General features: G+C 41.1%; 1 protein-coding gene and 1 long non-coding RNA gene across 5 annotated transcripts in view; one reads left to right on the top strand and one right to left on the bottom strand.

Annotated features, from left to right (window-relative positions):
- Positions 1 to 21,166, bottom strand: part of KCNIP1 (potassium voltage-gated channel interacting protein 1) — a 598,834-nt gene that overhangs the window by 421,461 nt on the left and 156,207 nt on the right. The window lies entirely within an intron of this gene.
- LOC308471372 lies at positions 1,135 to 20,252 on the top strand. The gene is made up of 3 exons (XR_013982928.1): positions 1,135 to 1,249; positions 13,398 to 13,489; positions 19,692 to 20,252. It is a non-coding gene; the product is annotated as an uncharacterized lncRNA (long non-coding RNA).

The following is a 21,166-nucleotide window of genomic DNA, read 5'->3' as shown; positions in this document are numbered from 1 at the left end:
ACTATAGACGGGCCAAAAGATAGTCCTCTTATTTTACCTATAGAAAGTGAAGAGATATTATAACCAGTAATGGGTGGAGAAATAGGAGCACGCAAATGAAAATAAGATGAAGTCTGTTGGGACCTGCACTAAATTAATGTCTACAAATTTTAAAAGAAAAAGAGAAGCTGGATGAAGAATTACCAGCCGCAACCTGAAAAATGATAGTTTGTTCGTCTCAAGTACTTCGATAGTACAAGCATAGCTAATTAAAGAGAAGAAGAAACACTGTCATATAAACAAAAAGAACATTAGCTTGCTTGTATACTGCTCTACATTTCTAAGAGCTGCTGAACAAGAATTATACCAAACTGTAAATTCTGACAGATTTACATTCCTTTAAACCCTTTACTGACTTGGATCATAGCCCTGAAGCCAAAGCATGCATGTAAAATTGATGAAGAGAAGAGAGATGAAAAGCATTACACAGCAGGTTGAATCCTAGAAAAAGGCTGGGAAAGCCACCAAAAAAGCATTTTAAATGTATATGTACCACAATAGTCTTGACACAGAACAGGAATTTCCCAATAGTAGTTTAATAATAATAATAGGTAAACAGACTTTGGCACATAAATGAATGGGGTTTACTTCCAAGTAAATAGGTTCAGGAGCGGGCTGGAAGAAGACTAACATGCACTATGGAAGAATTGGGAAATAATATTGGAGAAGTGTGCACAAGATAGATATTATCCCTCGGACATTTTATTTTTACCATTAAGAACAAATTAATGGGACTTGCAACTAGGGATGTGAGAAGGCATTGACTTCCATTTTGACCCACATTCATTGCACGTACTGCAGTTTTCACTGAGTTGCAGTTCAGATTACAACAAAAACTACATTGTCTCGCTTTCTGCTGTGGTGGAATTTTATGCAATTACTTATGTAATTCATTACATCATTACATCATTCTACACCATTAATTTCAATGCAAAGGAAATGCAGTGCAAATTGAGGAGAGGGCTCATCAATTATGCATCACCTATGGACTGAAAACAATAGTCAATATTGAACACATTTGCTAGATTGATTTCCTTTCCAGATATGGGACAAATAAACATTGGCAATTTACACTCTTGTTTCCATCAGAATTCTTTGGCATCCCTACTCACCATAAAATGTTGCACAAGATCAGTGAGCCTGAGTGCCAGTCAGGAATATTTCCCAGTCCTTTCTTCAGGACAGGAGAAAAACAGAAAAAATATCCTGGGTATGATTCTTGCATGGCAGTAGCCATACTTTGCCTCCAAAGCAATCTGCACAGAGGTACTTGAGTTCAGCATTGGAGGGAAGATGAAACACACCTCCTCTGAGAAGAGAAGAAGGAGGTTTACCCTCTGCATAAGCTTATCTAAATATTACAAAACTCAGTGGCTGAATGGTTGGAATTTGCAGAGTCCCTTATATAAACAGAAGCCCCTTTAGCTCAAGCAATGGTCCTCTAATATCCGTCAATTATCCCCATTTTGTTTCACCCTCAAATGTACCACTTCCCATGCTATTCTACAGCACTGGACTTCAACTGGTGGGTCACAACAAGAACACTACCACCATGCAAATACTGTACATGGTAAAAGATTAAGACATGGGTCCCCACAGGCATGTTTGAGTTAAAAGTGGGTCTTAAAAAGGTTGGAGATCCCTGTTGCAGATGATGCCACTGATATTCAACATCTACTTTTAAAGAGATATAGGGGCTCCTGTAGGAGGCAAAATGGGAATCCCTCATTATACTACTGGAATTCCACTTGCTAATTAGTGTCAGTCCCTACAAAGTCAACAGAGAGACTACTCGGCTTGCACCTCAGTGCAAAATTCTTAAAGGAAGAGGACAACAATTTAAGTGTAATACAATACAGTTGCATCAATTGGTTTCCAACACAAAGAATGCTAAAGCTTGCCAGCAGCCTCTCTGTATGTGTGATTCTCCACAGCTTTTGTAAATTACACAATCCTATAGATTTGATAACATCTGCATCACAAGGAGATAGCAAATTTCCAGGGTCTACAAGCAAGCGATTTTCTGTATTTAAAAAAAGGAAGACAGATTGGACTAGAGATCATCAATAAGATGTGCTTTATTATTAGAAGAGGGTTGATAACAACAACCCACTCCTCCCAGTTTGGAAAACAAGAACTCATTACAGTTGGAGACCAAACCCTCCCAGAGCCCTCCCTGGCTACACAGAGGGGTACTCTAGAGGACGCTATCAGCTGCATGAGCAGGGCCAGCCCAATAGATTTTGCTATCTGAGACAAAGATGAATGACCTCCAGTCTATGTATTGAAGCCAACAGGACTGACAGTTGAAACTTACTTCAACACTGGTGATGGGATAGTGGCATTCTTTCCTACCAAGTGCAGCAGGCTAGCTTAGGAGGTTCAGGACAAACCACATGGCACACACACAGCTCTATTCTCCAAAACCTTGCTGCCACTCCTACCTGTCACTTCCTCACTGCCCACTCAAATAAATGCTCCAATGTGGTAGTGGGTTTGCCAGCATGTATTTTGTGAGAAGAGTAATGCATTTACATGCGTGGTGTCTCCATGCTCTGTACTGGCTACCTTTCTGCCTGCTCTGTAGGTCAGAGGACGTTTTCCAGTGGTACTATGTGTGATGCAGCGGGAGAAGGTGATTAGGCAACAAAAACAGTCAACCATGACTATTAACAGGGAAGGGTCACTGCTACCAGGGTGCTAAGCTCAGGTGGATGTGAATGACAAGGAAACAGCTACCTCACTCTGCCTAATGGTAGGGCTGGCCCTGCCAGATCTGGTTTTCTTGCCATGTTCAGAACAGTACAGTCCACTTCAGTCAGGATGAGGATGGCATGTTTTTTTCCAGCCAACCATTAGTTACCACCTAAAACCCATTCTTTACTAAATTCTTTTGGGGCAGTATTTTGTAGGTATGTGCATTATCAATACATCCACCCATGTTCTGAAGGTAACCACATGAAGAAATCCATCAAGTTTGAAGACTTACCTCTTCTGCCAGGTTTTTAGAGGTGCAATTTCTTGAGGTAAATTTGCATTGTACACATTGCTAGCTTCATTTTGTTGTTAGTTCATGTTTCTTTTGTATTGGTATTTTAATTGGTTTAAATTCTTCAAAAGGCACATGCTAATGTCAGCAGTCCAGCAATGTAGTCAGCTTATAGTTACAAAGTAAGCTGGGATCATATAAACTCATTCTATGCTCTGTTACCAGAACTGTCTAGGATGACGCTTAAGGGTGAGCTATGTGAAAATTGTATGACATAATAGTTGGGGAACCACTGTCCACATCATTGTAGACTGTGCTGATTTTATTTAAGAAGCATAGCAAAGTTTTCTAGAGCACTTGCACAAGGCAGTGCTCAATAAGATACTATATATCATCATAAAACAATGCAAAAGCATTGAGCAGCAAATTATAAAAAAGACACCAGTTCTTACTCCAAAAATCTGCCGAAAGAGCTTGCCTTGCTTCCTAAATACAGAGATCCACTGGAAAACAATTTCCATGAAGATGTCATAACAGTGAGGGTTCTACCCCTTTGGCAGAAATTGTCCCCCCATTTTATACACCAAACGAAGAATGGGATGTCACTGCACCAGTGCTAAACCCAAGCTGACTGATAGCTTTCATAGTACAAACTAGGGATGCAGCAGATTCAAATGAATCCCAAATCTTGAACCAAAGATTCAAGATGGATTCTGGGCCTGCCAGAGGCATCCCAAAGTGAAGCAGGGAGTCCCAAAGCATTTTGCGGCACACCAGCAATTCAGACCTCAAAAAATGGCTCAAACAAGTGTCTCCTAAAAGCAAAACCGATGCTTCTGAGTTTACTCGATAAGGGAAATGCCAGGGTGTGAAGAGGGTCAAAGAAGGGCTCCATTGTGACTACTAGTTCAAAGAGGGCTCTTTTTATTGAAGAAGTAGCAGCAGGCAGAAGTTTGCCACTTTCCAGTCCTCTGACTGAAGCTGTAAGGGATGTTAGTTTGCTAAAAGTGAAGATTGCAGAAGAGTTGCTAAGATCTCAGAAGTCAGGTAGTATTGGCCAGAAAGGCACAGGCCCCCCCCCCTGCAAGAAATAGAATTACCGTATCAGCTCGGGGCAAGTAACAATGGAGGACATAGGGTGGGAAAGTACAGGACTGGGAGGCGGAAACTTACAACAATCACACCACCCTACTTCCATCCTCAAAATCTAAGTTATGCCACTGCAGGGAACTATGGCAGTTATCCTGAAATTTGGCAGGATTCATTCCCTCAAAGGGGGCAAGCATGTTCCATCTAATTCTGTAAAATAAATAAATAACTGTTAAATAAATAAACAAATAAATATTAATTAAATGTTTCTAGTCTTAAAACTCCTAGACCAGGGGTCAGCAACCTTTTTCAGCCGTGGGCCGGTCCACCATCCTTCAGACCATGTGGTGGGCCAGACTATATTTTGAAGGTAAATATAAACGAATTCCTATGCCCCACAAATAACCCAGAGATGCATTTTAACTAAAAGGACACATTCTACTCATGTAAAAGCGCACTGATTCCCGGACCATCCACAGGTCGAATTAAGAAGGTGATTGGGCCGCATCCAGCCCATGGACCTTAGGTTGCCTACCCCTGTCCTAGACCTATTTGCCTGTAATTTAGCAGGCTTTATCCACTATGGAGGGTCAAGTCCACCTGTAAATTTAATCCAATTCTGTTTAAAAAGAGAAAGAGAAAGTTATAGGAGTTTTAAAAAACAACAACGTAATAGTGAAGCAGGGAAGCAAGGCACTTTGTTTCTCTGAAGTTGATTTGGCCTCAGACCCTTAGCCAAATTGGAAGACTCTGAAGCACTTTAGATCAAAGCAAACCCTTTTTTTTTAAGTCCCAAATTGAGATCCAAGCCAAATCTTGAATTCAGTGCATACCTCAAATATAAACCACTAGGCAAATTAATGGAGTGACTTTACACTATTAGACTACTAACTGATTTCTGTAGTCAACACAGAGACCAATAGCATATTAGGATATTCCAACAGGTGAGCTAATACAGTACATCTCCTTAGAATGATAGCATTTGATTCAGCACATCACATTCCAAAATCAATAGAGACATCCTTTTTGCATTGGGCTGTGGTTTGCTGTTTTTGGTTAAAAGCTCACAATGTTGCTCTTGGCCCTACAGCAATACAAATCCAATGTTGGATATAAAATACTCTTTAACTGTCTATTGATTGTTCTTAAGATTTTTGTCTCCAAAACCTAGTTCAATGTAGTCACAGAGAACTTATGCCTTAGTAAAATCTTTGCAAGAATATTGATCTAGAGACCGGACACTAAAATCATGATGTCTCAAGTAAATACAATTATAAAGACTCCGTCTGCTCTATGTTGTGCTCTCAAAATGGCACTTGATTTTGATATTGTTTGCCAGCTTTCCCCAACATGGGGCTCTCCAGATTTTTTGGACTACAACTCCCATCAGCCCCAGCCAGCTTGGCCAATGGAAAAGGATGGTAGGAGCTGTAGTCCAAAACATCAGAGGGCAGCAGTTTGGAGTCCATTGCCTTGATTCACCATCCTCTAACCAGCAGCACAAAGGCTGTTGCACTAGGGCAATAATAATGGTTGAGTAATATGAAATCTAGCACAACTGTTGTGCCTCAGAAGCTGGCTTTGGAACAGGAAGTATCAGGATTACAGCAATCTGTTGCATAACCAACCAAGAGAACCATGCTAGCTTCCTGCACAAGCCATTCTGCTAGCACAAGTAGCTAAGGGACTTCAACTTAGCACTACATTTAATTAATCCCCATGAAGTCCAATACAGTGGTACCTTGGCTTACAAACTCTTCAGGTTACAGACTCTGCTAACCCGGAAGTAGTACCTCGGGTTAATAATTTTACCTCAGGATGAGAACAGAAATCGAGTGACGGCAGCGCAGCTGCAGCAGGAGGCCCCATTAGCTAAAGTGGTATCTCAGGTTAAGAACAGTTTCAGGTTAAGAACGGACCGCTGGAATGAATTAAGTTCATAACCAGAGGTACCACTGTACCCTGTTTCCTGTAGTGGCCGACCAGAAGCTTCCAGGAAATCTATAAGTAGGGCTTGAAGACAATGTCCTTTCCACTGTTGCTTCTCAGTGGTATCAATAGCATTCCACACAACTGTCATGCACATAGCTCGATGCATCTCTGCAAGCACCCTGTCCAATTCATTAGCCTGCATCAGCTAAAACTGAGCTCACAACACAAGGTTAAATGTAGCATTGGACCCCTAAACAGAGGCCAATGACTGGCAGCAAGGTCCTCCCAGATGTGAGTAACTTTGCTCTCAAAGTAAAGTTTGGTCATAGAGCAAAGCAAAATGGTCATAGAGGAGCTCAATGGGCACTAGAGGTCCATCTACCACAGCAGGTGTGGTTATCTCTGGACCACTTGGAAAGGTTCTGCTGGGAAATTCCCCAGAACATTGAGGAATCCCTTAGATTTAAAAAGAGGTGGACTGACCATGAGAAAGGAGTACTGTGGACTGCTACTGCTTTCAGACAGCCCCTCTCATCACTTGGAGCGAAACTAATGGGTGTGCTTTGCTCTTTGTGTTAGGCCAGCTATCTCTGGTGACAGCCATATCATAGCAATGGAGGCTGGGAAATCCTGAGCTGAACTGACTGCAGTTTCAGCTGAACTGAGATCACCCTGAGCAATTGTCCTGTTGATCCCCCGACACCCAATGGCAATCTTCTCTTGACCTTCTGGCTCAGCTCAGTGCCAATTCTAGTACATGGGGGGGGGGCAAAGGTGAATCAGGTCCAGACCACCCAGCTTGCCCATCCAAGTCTCTGAGTAACGTGTAACAAGTCAGCTCCCTGATTCATGAAAGAGTGTTTTATTATTACAGTTGGCTTTTAATTTATCACATAGCATTTAACACCCTGGCCCACATCATGACCCAAACAAATAAGTGATTCTTCAGGGCAGCATTGTTTTGTAGCTCTATGGGACAGAGGTAGCAAATTGATCACAAGTGTCCAGGTGCTGCTCATTAAACTAACCCTCATTAAAGTAACAAAAGAAATCATGTATTCTTAATACTGCACTACGTTAGTTCCTAGCTCCCTTCAGACATTCTGTATCAACATTAAGCCAGAGAGACTGACTATGGGAAGGGCATGTATGCTCCCAGCCCCCTACAGCCCTTATGCCCTTGTATATTCAGGCTGAACACTTGAAAACGGCTCCTTTACCCATTGGCCACTCCAGCATTCACTTGAATGACTTGAATACTGGCACTGAGCCTACCCTCCAGATCATTAGGTACCAGCCAACATGGTTAGAAAAATTAACACACAATAAAATAAAAGGAGATAAAATGTGTAATGGCTAACACAGCATGTCCTCAGCTCAAGCACATCAGTCAATGATGCATTTTGCAATTAAAGCCTTGCAGGAAAGAATTAAAGAGATATTAATTATTTATTGCTGTTTGGTTTTTGCAATTACTCTCCACTGAATTTCCCCTTCATTGCATCACAAATAAAGTTCATTTGTAAGGCACTTCAACCTCTGTTTCTCCAGCAAAATCTTGCTGTTTGGTCTCAGAATACATTTAAGTATTATTGATATAGAAGAGCTGTAATTCAGCAATAAAAGTATGTGCCTATGATGTTGTACATTTTCCAACATGTTTATGAACTCGCAAAACCAGATGCAAATCATTATAGTGCTGGGACACAATTATTATCAACCTATTCCCTTCAGAAGGAAGAAGGAACATTGCTGGTATAAAACGTCTTGAAAAGGGGGGACCAGCTGTAAATGGAAGTGATCGTAAAGAATCATAGAATCATAGACTTGGAAGAGACCACAAGGGCCATCGAGTCCAACACCCTGCCAAGCAGGAAACACCATCAGAGCACTCCTGACATATGGTTGTCAAGCCTCTGCTTAAAGAAGGAGACTCCACCACACTCCTTGGCAGCAAATTCCACTGTCGAACAGCTCTTACTGTCAGGAAGTTCTTCCTAATGTTTAGGTGGAATCTTCTTTCTTGTAGTTTGGATCCACTGCCCCGTGTCCGCTTCTCTGGAGCAGCAGAAAACAACCTTTCTCCCTCCTCTATGTGACATCCTTTTATATATTTGAACATGGCTATCATATCACCCCTTAACCTCCTCTTCTCCAGGCTAAGCATGCCCAGCTCCCTTAGCCGTTCCTCATAAGGCATCGTTTCCAGGCCTTTAACCATTTTGGTTGCCCTCCTCTGGACACATTCCAGTTTGTCAGTGTCCTTCTTGAACTGTGGTGCCCAGAACTGGACACAGTACTCCAGGTGAGGTCTGACCAGAGCAGAATACAGTGGCACTATTACTTCCCTTGATCTAGATGCTATACTCCTATTGATGCAGCCCAGAATTGCATTGGCTTTTTTAGCTGCCGTGTCACACTGTTGGCTCATGTCAAGTTTGTGGTCAACCAAGACTCCTAGATCCTTTTCACATGTACTGCTCTCAAGCCAGGTGTCACCCATCTTGTATTTGTGCCTCTCATTTTTTTTGCCCAAGTGCAATACTTTACATTTCTCCCTGTTAAAATTCATCTTGTTTGTTTTGGCCCAGTTCTCTAATCTGTCAAGGTCCTTTTGAAGTGTGATCCTGTCCTCTGGGGTGTTAGCCACCCCTCCCAGTTTGGTGTCATCTGCAAATTTGATCAGGATGCCCTTGAGTCCATCATCCAAATCGTTGATAAAGATGTTGAATAAGACTGGGCCCAAGACAGAACCCTGTGGCACCCCACTAGTCACTCTTCTCCAGGATGAAGAGGAACCATTGATGAGCACCCTTTGGGTTCGGTCAGTCAGCCAGTTACAAATCCACTGAGTGGTAGCATAGTCAAGACCACATTTTACCAGCTTCTTTACAAGAATATCATGGGGCACCTTGTCAAATGCCTTGCTGAAATCAAGGTAGGCTATATCCACTGCGTTCCCTTCATCTACCAGGCTTGTAATTCTGTCAAAAAACGAGATCAGGTTAGTCTGACATGACTTATTTTTCAGAAATCCATGCTGACTATTGGTGATCACAGCATTCCTTTCTAGGTGCTCACAGACTGTTTGCTTAATGATCTGCTCCAGATTCTTCCCTGGTATTGATGTCAGACTGACTGGGCGGTAATTATTTGGGTCCTCTCTTTTCCCCTTTTTGAAAATAGGGACAACATTTGCCCTTCTCCAGTCTGCCGGGACTTCGCCTGTTCTCCAGGAATTCTCAAAGATGACTGCCAGTGGTTCTGAGATCACATCTGCCAGTTCTTTTAATACTCTTGGATGCAGTTCATCTGGCCCTGGAGACTTGAATACATCTAGACTAGCCAAGTATTCTTGTACTATCTCCTTAGTTATTCTGGGCTGTGTTTCCTCTGCTGAATCATTTGCTCCAAATTCTTCAGGTCGGGCATTGTTTTCTTTATCGGAGAAGACTGAGGCAAAGAAGGCATTGAGGAGTTCAGCCCTTTCTGTGTCCCCTGTTTGCATTTCACCATCTTCTCCTCTGAGTGACCCCACTGTTTCTTTGTTCTTCCTTTTGCTACGAACATACCCATAAAAGCCTTTTTTGTTGCTTTTAACCTCTCTAGCAAGCCTGAGTTCATTCTGTGCTTTAGCTTTTCTGACTTTGTGTCTACACGTGCTGGCTATTTGTTTGAATTCTTCTTTGGTGGTTCCCCCCTTTTCCATTTTTTTTACACATCCTTTTTAAATCTTAACTCAGTTAAAAGTTCTTTAGATAGCCACTCTGGCTTCTTTAGGCACCTTCCATGTTTCCATCTCATTGGTAGAAAACAGTTAACTGGGAGGCCATTCAAGCAGCCCAGGTTTGAAAAGTATCTGGTTTCTCACAAATACATGTTGATTGCCCTCCAGTATGAGAAGCTAGGACTTCAGCTCCTGAGTGAGACCGGACCAAAAGAATAGCATCCTTACCTCAACCAGCCTTACATGCCATCAAGCTGATAGACCAGAGGAGGTAGCACAAGTGGCAAAAGATAGCAGAGAAGCAGCAGGATACCAGACACCAAGGCACAGGGCTGCCCATTTAAGGATCTTCATAATCAAGTAAGAGGGTGGGGGCCTGGAAGGGGTAGCCAGGATCCAGGATATATAAATATTCAGTTAGCATGCAGCACTCATTGAAATATGTCATTCCTTCCTTTGGGCCCGTCTAGGCTTCTGAGGCAGCCTGTCTCTGACCATTCTTGATTTCACCTTCTACTACATAATTTTCAAGATGATATTAACTTATCATCACCCTGCGCTGGTTAGCTGGTCCAGGGCACTGTGTGACTGGCTTCCTCCCAACTCCTGTTGAAGTTTCCCTGGCCTGGACACCCATAGAAGAAATGGAAAAATTGAGCAGTCTGCTCAATATAATTAAATTAAGGCATAACTGAGTAAATATACAGGTGGCATTGGCCATCAATTGATTACACCAGAAGAATGAAACCAGTTAATGAGATATTTTTTTCCATTGAAAACAGTAAAGGCGCATTACAACAGGAGGAAAAAGTGCACTCTTTTTTCTTGAATTTTGCAAATCAACATTTCACCGTAAGGTGTGTGTTTAAAGATAACTGAACTGTCTCCTACTGTGCTTTCATAAATTAACATGTCAGCATTCACATCTGTGAAATCAGTTTATTAACTTGGCATTTGGCATCTCTGTACACCAATAAAGATCAAAGACTACATAGGACAAGACAAAATGTAAACTGCTATAAGAAATGGATCAAGTGACCATCATAAATCCAGGGCGCATGTAAGCTGTGGGTTGATACTGTTGCAGCAATGCCATCTCTCTCTGAGACACACATGCTCATTAACCCCAGACTGAAATGGGCTTATGTCACAGCTATGTAGATGTAAATAATGACCCACATCTGACGGTATTCCACAGTTTTTCAATAGAGGCAATCTAATGTACTTTCAAATGTGAAAGGGGTGTGTGTAGGAAGATATGCATGTGAATTATAAATGCAAAGGGGAAAGCAGTCTCAACTTTCAGGTGTGCCATTGTAAACAATGGCTGAGTCTTAGTCAGCCTATGAATTTCACTACTCCACAGAATTAATATTGTGCAGTCTGTTTTGTTCCTGGTGAAGTTCATAGCCAGCTGGAAATCCAGCCCAACAGGGGTTCTAGCATGGAATCTAGTTCAAGACAATCTAGTTCAGGTTGTGCTTTGTACCCTGGAGAGTCACATGAACAGAATCAAATATAGCTTTGGCAGTAGACAACCACAGATTGGCTCTTACATAGGGCTGTAGCTAATTCTATGTGGTTTGTTCAACGTCTGATGGCAGAAGTCTCTTGTAACTAATGAGCCTTGCTTTTGAGCAACCATCAGCTCTTAATAAGTGTTTGGGGGTATGGGGACTATGGCTCCACCAAGGTTTCCAGGCTGGAATCCTTAGAATACAATATGATAGCACAACATCAGCTAGGATGTCAGCCAAGGCTTTTAAGGAAGCAGGACCACATGGGGTTGCTGCTACCTTCTTGCTTACCTCCTCTATTTCATTACTTCCTTAAGAGTCCACTGTCCAATCCCTCACACACAGGGATTCTGACCTTAGCACTATGGCATAGAAGGGTTGCACAAAGAACATGACCCATTTAATTTCATATTGTCAGAGGGAAGGGACAGAGAGACTGAAATAGTTCACTGAGACATCAAATGCAATCCTATTACATTTATTAAGAAGTAAATTCCACTGGGTTCAGTTTACTCCCTAGTAAAGCCGCTCTGAGCCCGGTCTTGGCTGGGGAGGGCGGGGTATAAATAAAAATTAGTAGTAGTAGTAGTAGTAGTAAGCAGACTTCAGATTGCAATATTACTTTCCAGTAGCTCAGTGGGGCTTATGCCTAATACACATATATAACATTGGACCATATATTTCAAACCAGGCATAGACTACAACTCCCATCAAAACATCTGGAGGGCCGAGTTTGCCTGTTTCATATTGATAGTTGCATATTGACATTTGTATTCAAAACCAAGAAAGATAATGGATAAAAAGTAACAGTTTGGAGCTACAATTCCTAGTTCATTGAAACTGGCAGAAATTTTACATTAATGCCATGAACTTCTCATTGCAAAGGGAGTGCAAAAGGGACTATCATGTCTTTCCATATGGTTAACAGTAGGAGGGAGGCAGTCTCTCATTTGTTCACTGTGCACTTGATACTGTCATGCTGTTCAAGAATTGTGTGTCTGCAGTTTTTGCACAACTGGCAAAATGTTGAGCTAGGAAGATGATTTCTTTTTTAAAAGGGGAGGGCATATACTCTTGCAGAACTAGACAAGATATATGTAGTGTGAATTCTAATTTTCCCATTATACAGTAGTTTTTGTTACAGTTAGCAAAATCCAGCATGCTATGGCAGTCAAAGGGCTAATGAGACTCAGTTCAAATTCACACTCTGCCATGAAGTTCACTATGCAGCACTGGGGCAATAGCAATCTCACAGCCTAACATACCTTATAGGGTTGTGGTGAAGATAACAAACCTCACCTATAGTACAATGAGGGCTATGAACTTTGGGGTAAGGTGGAAACAGGAGCTAGGAAAAAGAGATCCAGAGGATTCTGAGAAGAATGACAGTTCAGCCTCCACTCACCCTTTGGCAGAAATTGGGATGTGAAGAGGAGAAATGGGATTGCACTTAAGTTCCTGGCAGGATCTTGAGCTTTGCTTCTTGTTTGCTTACTGCAAGCCTGCACTGCTGAGAAACTGCATGTAAAAGCCATGGTAAAGCTTATACATCTTGGAGCTGTTTCCTTCATACTTCCCAGGTTTATTTAAATCTCTTTCTCTCCCCTTAGTCAGCTAACAAAAACAAACACTGAAGAGGAAGGTTTGAGCTTTCTATTTTAAAAAAGAGAGTTCTGAAGCACAAGAGTTTATTCATCATTTCCTTTGAAACTGCCTGGTTAAGTACGAACAGTTCCAGTAATAAAGAGATGGTTCTAATTCAGCTACAAGGGAAATCTGTCTCCCTCTCAAGCACCCCTGTGGCTAAAGAATTAATTAGGAAATGCTTTTCAATTAGATTAATTGTTTCACTGCTTACTCCTTAGGTCAAAAGAGTGCATAAAAATTACAGACTGAAGCAGTCATGTTAGGTGCAGCTAGGGATGGACAAAATCAGTGTATTTCATATCCATGCCACTTTCAGATGTATTTCCCCTCATAAGTATGTTCTGTCCCATTGAAAACTTTAAGCTGCATTTTCTCACTGCAAGGAATTAGCAAATATGTATTTCTAAACATTTTCTCTTTTTTAAAAATGCCCATGCTTAAAAATGTATTTTGATAGGTTTGAGCTGAGGACGGCACTAGAACATTCAGAAAATGAGAAAACTAGTAGATAACTGAGTTCTAATTTGCATGTTGGAAGGTGCCAATCAGGTAAGTGTTCCCTGAAATTTGCAGAAACTGAATTCTAGAAGCATCGCTAGATGCTATTCTCAACAGCTGGCATGTCTCCATATGAGGCACACAGCATGACTGCCCTCCCAGTCTATTCCACTGAAGTGTGTGGACCAGCACAATTTGTACAGTTGAACTGAGAAAAAGAGAAATTCTTACAGGCTCTCCAGGGTAGCGGCACAGGGTATGCTATTTTTCACTCCCCAGGGTATCTGGAGGGCAGCAGCAGTTAATAGAGACAAAGGTCACCAAGCAATGAAAAAGAGCACAGTGGATGCAGTAGTGCCTGTGGGGAACAGAGAACACAGCTGTATCTCTAGCTGCACATATAAACCTTTAATGAACTGCCAGCTTTAAGCGCTTCAGTTTCATTCTGTGCCATCCTCATGTATCATCATCATCATCATGCTTCTATAAAAAAGGGGGAGTAATAAGCAGGTAGATGTGGAAGAAGCACCTCAGCTTAGCTTGAACAACCAACAGATGAAAAGGAGATTAGCCCAAAGGAAAGAGTCATATTAAGTTACTTAAGGCCTGCCATAGCAGTCAATTTATCTATGCTCCAGGTGGGTTCTGGAATACAAAGCTTAGTGACACGGAGGACACTACCACATAGTTCCTTGTTTGAAGAATATAGGAGAAACCCACATTATGGAATCTTCCCAAGCTCCAGTTCCCACATTCCTAAAGGAAGGGACTTCAAACTATGGGGATAAGACTTGGAAAGTCTGAGGAATTTTGTCCTAGATCATACCTGATGCAAATCAAGGAAACCATTCCACTATAAGTCCTATCTGAAATTTGGGGCTCAGATAGCCTACACAAATGCAGTTATCTAGATTCATTTGTATTGCATCCAGCATGTCAGGACTGATATGAGTGCTGAACGAAATACCCGTATTTTTCGCTCTATAACACGCTCCCAACCATAACACGCACATAGTTTTTAGAGGAGGAAAACAAGAAAAAAAATATTCTAAATGAAACAGTGGATGTATGATTTTTGTGGTTCATGCTGTGGCCACAAACATGTGATCTGACGGTGAGTTTGGGGTGACCCAGTGCAAAAATCCTGAGGATCCGTGTGGATCCGTGCTTTGTAACCATGTTTTAAGTGGGGAGGGAAGGAAAAGCACTCAAGGGACAAGGAACACGCATGGGGTGGGTGGAGAATGATGCTGTTAATAATGCAGAAGAGGGGTATAAGAGGAGAAGGCTCTTATAAGAGGAGTGGGGAGGAGAGAGAGACAGAGAGCCTGCTTGCGAAAAACTTTGCTGCTATTTAGCGAGTGGGGAGGAGAGAGAGGCAGAGAGCCTGCTTGCGAAAAACTTTGCTGCTATTTAGCGAGTGGGGAGGAGAGAGAGGCAGAGAGCCTGCTTGCGAAAAACTTTGCTGTTATTTAGCGAGTGGGGAGGAGAGAGGGACAGAGAGCCTGCTTGCTTTAAAGGAGCCAACCGGACAGGAGCCGCTTACACTCGTGTAAGCGGCTCCTCTCCTCTCCTCTCCCGCTTTGCTCCTTTAAAGCAAGCAGGCTCTCTCTCTCCTCCTCACTCAGTGGCTCTTCTCCCGCTTTGCTGTTTCAAAGCGAGCCACGGAGGAGGGAAGGAAGGGGAACCATAGATCCTCTGCTCACGACTGCAGCAGATCCCCCCGCCATCCGTAGGCATTCGCTCCATAACACGCACAGACATTTCCCCTTACTTTCTAGGAGGAAAAAAGTGAGTGTTATGGTGCAAAAAATACGGTAAACAAAATCAGTGTATAATCTTGACCTAAAATATGATCCAAATTGCTTAACAGAAAAACAAAAAGCAACACAGATTTCCTTTATTATATCTAGTCAGCACAATATGTTTTGCACAATATGTTTCCCCCAGACATACCAACTCTAGGGGGAAGAGGTGTCGTCAGCCACCTCAGTATTTCTTGGCAAATGGCTCAAACACCCTGAATATTGAGGGGTCAGAAGAAGCCAAACTTCTGAGCTGAACGTGGTGCAGCATCAAAGGCAGACTCCTCCTGAGTGTGAGAGAGGAGGAGCTGCGGTCATTGAAGCTGCATGGTGATGGGCAAGGCCTCCTCCCAATGACGCACCTTCTCCCCAATGTGTGCATCACGTGTCATGCATTACATGTCAGCATGTGATGTCACACATGCACATCAGCTATGTAATGCGTCGCTGCCCCTCCCCAATCTTTGGCCCAAGGTGACACTTTTGGTTTCTCCAATCCTCCAGAACAGGAAATTTAGGTCCAGTTTGGAATACACTTGGGATTATTACACTCAAGCTAGAAATCTCAGGAATCCAAGACCCCTAGATCCAAAGAAAAAAAATCAGCCTGAGGTTTCAGACTGAGGTGAATACCAGGCCTTACAGAACCCAAAAGGGACCATCCAGACATTTTATATTGGTCATCCTTTTGCCCATACAGTACAACACTAAATAAATTTCAGATTTCAAAAATTCTAATACCTGGGTGAGGCCAGGAGCAACTATAGCACAGCACCACATAAAGAAGGTGTAAGAGTAATTCCCACAACTGGCACATTGTTCTGCCTCCACCCACAGCATACTCTTTATGCACAGAGTGGCTATGAAGGAATCACACAAGAGCACAAATGCATATCCTGAAGTGCATATCACAAGCTATAGTACTGGATCTCAGCTAAACAATCTTAGACCTTAATAGGCATGCATTAGCTACATTGTTTAATTATGTACATTAAGCTAAACCTAATGAAAGCTAGATGAAAATTATGCTGTTGATTTTTAGAAAGAATGCTAGCTTTTTAAAAAAACAAAAACAACAGTCACCCTTGCAATTAGCTTGAAGATTTTTAAAAAGACAAGCTAGACTGTTCCCCATTCACCACTGGCAACACTTCTCTAAACTATGTTGTTACAGTGTGTCAGTGGTAGAAATACTAAGTTTGAAATTACTTGAGAGTTTGGTAAACAGGAGGAGGGAAGGGGAGTATAATTTGCCATGGATACAGGTAAAAGTAGCTGAACCAAAGAGAAACAAGAAACAGATGTGCAGTCTGGTTCTCAAGCAGCTAGAGCTTAACTTGTTGGAAGCCAATGTGATGCTCTCCAGATGTTTTGGAGTGGACTATAACATCCATCATGCCTGACCATTGGCCATGCTGGTCAGGGCTGAAGAGAGTTGTAACCTACAACATCTAGCGGGCACCATATTGGCTATCCCAGATTTAACTGAGGTATTTTTCCTCCTCCATGAGGTATTTTTCCTCCTCCATGACACTCCATTTACTGTGCCCTTTCCAAAACTGAAATGCCTTCACTACATTGCAGTCAAGCAGAGCCACTGCCAACATTTCAGAATGAGATTTCAGCAATGCTTCTTTTCCTAAAAAATTGTTTAGGGGTACTCTCATTTTCCTACTCATATTGAAATACTGTCCCTCAATGAGGCCAAACATAGATTCACAAACTGTTTATGGGTATTTGTCCCCCTGCGTCCCCCTAGAAAAAAAGCACTGGATTTCAGTAATAGCAGAGCACAGTGTGATCTCAAGATTCTTTCTGTGGCAAAAAATAATAAAAAATAATGCAGCTGACCATACCCACAGCAGTTATTTAAACTGTCCAATTTCTTAAGGGTAGCAAAAATATTATGCATGTAATCAACATCTTGTTCATGGGCTCCACCATCTTGTTAAGTCTTCATTAATAGGGCTCTGGCCCCTTAGCTGTTTCTGTTACCAAAAATATAAAGGCTATCAGTCATCTATAAGCTGAGCAAAGAGAGAAGATGATTATTACAAGGAGGTATGAGCTGTTAATGACACTTGAGACTTTGTCTGGAGTTCTAGATGCAATCAGGCATCAGCACAAAACCTCAAGTGCCTGGAAATTCAGCAATGGAAAAGAGATTCATCCAGAAATATATGCCTAACATGCTATCCATTAAACCTTGATCTCTATCGTGAAAAAGCAACATACATCCACATCTGATCTAACTCTAGCTTCACTCACAGCAATAGCAAAGGACAACAAAGGCATCAAACACCTGGCACATCCCTCTGCCATCTGCTTAAATTGTCCTAATGCAATTCTTACATGGTTATTGCAGATGTCACTCAGACTGCTTAGTGCAGTCATTTAACCCTATGGCAAAGTCACAGCATAGCAGTGCTATTGGTTTCCCACCAATATCACTAATTTCTTTGTAATTGTTTGGTAAATAGTTGATGAGTTCTTAAAAATAGTCCTAACACAGTAGTTTCCTGAAAGGGGAACATTAATTTAGAAGTGTGTTTAGTGAGGAGGGAATAGGTTGTTGGTTTTAGCAACTACTCTTCCACGGCTAAACATAAATGGCTTGAAGACCATACTAGTAACTCTTTGAATCCTCATTAGCTGATGCTACCCAAACAACAATTGTTCTTCCTGATCCATTGCTTTCAGGGCTACCCACCAACACCCATGTTCTAATTCTCATCACCTGCTTCCCCTTCTGGCACATATGTCCTACAATTTATTTATTTTAATGAATTTTCAATTGTTTCAGTTTGGATTCTGATATTAGAATTTTTATCTAAGATCTAACACCTTAATTTAAGGGGCTGAAACTTGACATCAGCGTTTAAAATCCAGGCATTTTGATTGTATGAATTTTCTTCCTTTTCATTAAAGTTGATTGAGTTCTACTGAAAAAAGTCGTATCAGATCCTGCTAAATATTGATAACTGGGGGAAAAGTTGGGATGTTACATGCTGGTGCTGAATATCAGATATTTCTAGGTTTTAAGTTTCACAAAGCAGAATTGTGAAGGGATGTTGGGTTTTTGTGAATGTTCATTTCAATGCTGTATCAAACTAGCATAACTGAGACCATGTTGAGAAAAATAGACAGAAAGGTTGGCTTTGAAAGAAGCCTAATGCTTGTGTTAGCTTGAGATATCTCAATAAATAATTCAGATATGAACTGTCCTAGGGGTACACACATTTCAGGATCATTTTTTAAAAGAAAATGAAACAGCAGCTCTTCATCTGATGAGCAAATGTTACAACAAAATAAGCTCTTTGCTTTAATAGCATACTGAAAATACTTTGTTTTGCTTAATTTTGTGTTATGTACCAAATATCCACTTGAATGTCCTCTTGGTCTAGCCAAGCAGCATCTAGCTTAATTATAGCTCTGATGCATGAGATTTACAAATAGTTTAAAGATACCAAATTTATAGTAGATTCTAGTTTTCTGTCCCTTGTACTTTATTTTATTACAGGAGTGTAAGCAGTGCAATAAAAAAAGGAAAGGAAAGCCCCTCTTTGCTGCAATGCAGGTGTGCACATAGAGTTTATGCTGTACAAAATGACTGCAGCAAAGTTTCCTGGAAATGTAATTTAACACTCCAGAGTCAATTCCCTTTCTCTCTGATAATGCCATATCTTTCAAGTTTCTGAACCAGACCAACTACATTAATCATCTTACTGCTGCTGTTGTTTTTCTTTTCTTTCTTTTTTTGGAGGGGGTGGGGGAGAAAGGCTACTCAAACCGTATTTGTAATTGTGTCTGTTTCATTTGGAATACTTTAGCAACCCAGCTCAAGATCAGTTCAGTATCAAAAAGGAAAGCACAGACATGATATATGTGCTTATAAAAAATGGGACATCTTCTAAAAAAGGAGGTGTGGGGACACTTTCTCAAGTTCATTCTTGAAATTCACATTTCTTTTAACTTTTTATTGACCTCCCACTTTATATATTTGCAAAGCTCTGATATTCAGTATGTTTTTTTAAGGAAACATATGCATTGACAAATGCACTCACCCCCTCAGCCTGTATTATATAGTTTGCCATGACATTAGTTATAATGGCCTGTTTTTTATTAACTGAATTCAGGGACCCCTTTGGGGGCTGACCAGGGCATGTTAAATTATATAAATACTTTCAGTTAACAAAAATCCACTTGCTGCCCCTTTCCTTATGAGGTTGTCTGAGACACCTTTTGGTTAACACATTTCATTTAAACTACCACCATCAGATTTGCTCTCCTAAACCTGAACATGTGGGTGTCTGGATTTACAGTATCTGAAAGGGGGAAAAACCATGCTAGGTCTACTCTCCTACAGTAAGCAAGTACTGTTTTGGGCAGGACAGGCAGATAAGACAGTGATCAAATAACCAACTCCAGATTTTTTCAAACACCTCCAGGTTTCTACTTAAAGAGAATGCATTAAAGGAATCAAGATAAAGGAGTGAGAGATACCAGAAACTTCATAAAAAGAAAATAAATGTTTTATTTTCCCTCCATTCATTCAGTGACTAGCATGAAGCACCACCATCCTCATGCAAGGAGATTCCTAGGACCCATAGAGACTGCATGAGCCAGCCGAAGTCCTTTGAGCAGTGGCCACAAGCACTTGCTCAAGCTATCTACTCTGTGCTTCAGAGTGCTTAGTGCAGAAGGACTATGATTTGGTGAGGAGAAAACCAGTATCAAATCAAACAGAGCCTGGGTCTTACCAGTTCCAACATGTAGCTGGATGACAATATTTAGCATCTTCCTTAGTTTATGCTTTAGAAGGTGTAAATTGGGAAGTCTATTTCTTTGATTCTTGTCAGACTGGTTAAACACAGAGCAAAAACATCCTTGGCTGTATTAAAGCAAAGAAAAGTGCCTATGTCCTTGTTTGCTCTCATGAAAGGAAAGCTTTTAGTAGATAAAGTATTCTTTAAAAGACAGAAGGTTGGAGCTTTGGGTTTTTGTCACATCAGGGCTTGTGTAGCAGTTAACAACTATTCTCTTCAGAAAAGGCTTACTATTGTCTGAAGATTTCTCTACCCCTTGGCCAGACCTACTTTAAATTATTGCTAATATGCTAAGGACAGTAAAAACACACATTCTAATTATGAAGACTTGTCCAATTTTTATTTCTAAGTTACAAATCAGTACATTTTCGGGAAGCTATGGATACAATCCACAAGACTGCAGATGAAAATAAAACGTAATGACGTAATAAGTGATCAACATGGATGAATGAGTCTAAGGATGAATAGGAAATGTACCATCCCTAAACGTATGCAAGAGATTGCACATATCAGTCCAAGTGCTTTCACTTGATCATTTGCAATACGTATGATTCCTAGACACGGAACTGGTCCCAAAGTTCTAATCTCATCTAATCAAACTCCTACCCCACTCAAGGTCAATGCCATTTTCTGAACCATAGTTCCAGCTTTTTCCTTTTAGGTACACAGATACTGTGCATGCACATATACCCCAAAATATGCTAAGTATATTTGGTGCTGCCCTTAAAGAATAGAAGGGCAGCACCTATTTTGCTTCATTTCTCTTTTTTACAATTACATAAATCATCATCATCATATATTTTAATATTTTATTATGATAACTTATGTAAGTTTTGCAATGCATTCAAAATCTGAGACCAACAGAATGTCCTTTTGAAGATGAGGAAATAAATCAATACTCCAGAAAGTGGTCAGTTGGATACAAATGTACAATTGGATTTCCAATTGTAGAAAATCCTTGACTGGGCAGAATCTTGATTATTTTCCTTAGTAAGGACTGTAATATTATCCATTTTATAGCACTCTCTTTTTTTATATACAATCTTTGCCCCACATTGCATTTATGGTTCTATTCTTGCTGTACACAGTGATCATGT

The sequence above is a fragment of the Podarcis pityusensis genome (assembly GCF_964106645.2).
Source record: "Podarcis pityusensis genome assembly, chromosome: 2".
Lineage (NCBI taxonomy): Eukaryota > Metazoa > Chordata > Lepidosauria > Squamata > Lacertidae > Podarcis > Podarcis pityusensis.
The sequence above is the reverse complement of the archived record's forward strand: the minus strand, read 5'-3'. Positions and strand labels throughout refer to the sequence as shown.